The sequence below is a fragment of the Magnolia sinica genome, chromosome 10 (genome assembly GCF_029962835.1).
Source record: "Magnolia sinica isolate HGM2019 chromosome 10, MsV1, whole genome shotgun sequence".
Classification (NCBI taxonomy): Eukaryota; Viridiplantae; Streptophyta; class Magnoliopsida; order Magnoliales; family Magnoliaceae; genus Magnolia; species Magnolia sinica.
In genome coordinates this window covers 63,013,570-63,015,382 of record NC_080582.1, presented here as the reverse complement: position 1 = coordinate 63,015,382, position 1,813 = coordinate 63,013,570, and the positions used below count along the sequence as shown (strand labels likewise).

General features: G+C 37.3%; 1 non-coding gene across 1 annotated transcript; it reads right to left on the bottom strand.

Moving 5' to 3' along the window:
• Nucleotides 1–277: 277 nt before the first annotated feature.
• LOC131217964 (small nucleolar RNA R71) lies at nt 278–384 on the bottom strand. The gene has a single exon (XR_009157544.1). It is a non-coding gene; the product is annotated as a small nucleolar RNA R71 (small nucleolar RNA).
• Between the last annotated feature and the right edge of the window lie 1,429 nt (nt 385–1,813).

The following is a 1,813-nucleotide window of genomic DNA, read 5'->3' as shown; positions in this document are numbered from 1 at the left end:
CATAGACATCAAGCCAGGAGTAATCCAACTCCTTCCAAAGTTCCTTTGGCTTGAATATGAAAATCCATATTTACACTTGAAAGAATTTGATGAGATCATAGCCACTTTATACTTTCCTAATGTGTCCAAGGATACAATCCAACTAAAACTCTTCCCTTTCTCCCTGAAAGAAAAGGCTAAGACATGGTTACATTCACTACGTCCATGATCTATTAGCAGATTGAATGACATGACAAGGGAGTTCACAAAGAAATTCTTACCATATCATAAAATGAACACCATCAAATAGTCGATCATGAACTTCGCCCAAAGGGAAGATGAAACATTCTTCCAATGTTGGGAGCGGTTCAAGGATCTTGTTATTTCATGCCCACAACATGGTTTTGAAATGTGGCACATAAAAAATTTCTTCCATGAGGGACTGACATCTTCCATGCGCCAATTTGGCGAGACAATGTGCGATGGGGAATTTCTTAGCAATGATGTTGATGAAGTGTGGGATTACTTTGATAAACTTGCTAAAACCGTACAATCATGGGACATCTCCCCAAGAACGAGCATCACGTCTAAGCCTACTTAGTCAAAGGAGAGAGGTGGAATATATCTTTTGAAAGAGGAAGATGATATCAACACTAAAGTGACCAGTCTCACAAGGAAACTCGAGGCCATGGAACTTAGGAAGGATAAGGATAAGGAAGTTGTCTGCAGTGTTTGTGCTTGTAACATTCATACAACTAAAAAGTGCCCAAAAATACCTATGTTTCAAGAAATATTGAATGAACAATCAAATGCTGTAAATGTTTTCCTATTGCATGTGCACTTGATTACTTCTACTGTTATTTACTTCTACTGACTATGTTTGAGATTGCCATTTACTTCTACTGCTTATGTGATTTCTCTAAATGTTTTCATATTACATGTGCACATGATTATCTGGAACTAAGAAGAATCACACCTCACACACAGTCACATCCATCAGGAACTATGTTTCTTATCTTATTTATATGTTATGTAGTTTTGTGATTGGATCCTCTATTTGGCTTGGAAGTCATTAGAGTTACGTTGAAGAAATCTTGATACTTGCATATTTATTCAGGATAGGGTGATAGATTTTTAAATTATCGTAAACTATTAAAAAGTCCTATTCACCCCCATCTAGGACATCTTGGCATATTCCCACTTCAACTAAAGTGGTCATTACCGCAATTTCAATTGGTATCAAAGCGGGTCTCTCTTAAGGGCTTCACCGCTTAGAGAGTGATCTTGACTGAAGTTGGAATCATGTCCAATAGTGCAGGATTAGAGGGTACGAAATATCAGAACAATTTCCTTGTAATTCATACTACTCTAAAAGTCAGTAATAGTTCAAATTGGTATCTTGATAGTGGGTGCTCCAGACACATGACCGGTGACTAAACTCATTTGTGTGAGTATTCAGACTTTGATGGTGCATCAGTCACCTTTGGAGATGGGAGCTCTGCTAGAATTATTCGGCAAGGAATGATAGCTGGAATAGGACTTCCCAAAATTAAAAATGTTCTCTGTGTAGAAGGTCTAAAACATAATCTCCTTAGTATCTCTCAAATCTGCGATAAAGAACATTTGGTCACATTCTCAAAGGATGTGTGTAGAATCTTAGATCATACAGAAAAATCTATCATAAAAGGTTTACGCACAAGTGACAAGTGCTACGTTATTGAAAATAGGAATGAGAGTGTATTACCCACAAAATGCAATATGGCTGTAAAGAGTGAATCCAAATTATAGCACCAAAGGCTGGGACATGTTCACTACCAAAACTTAGCCAAGTTAA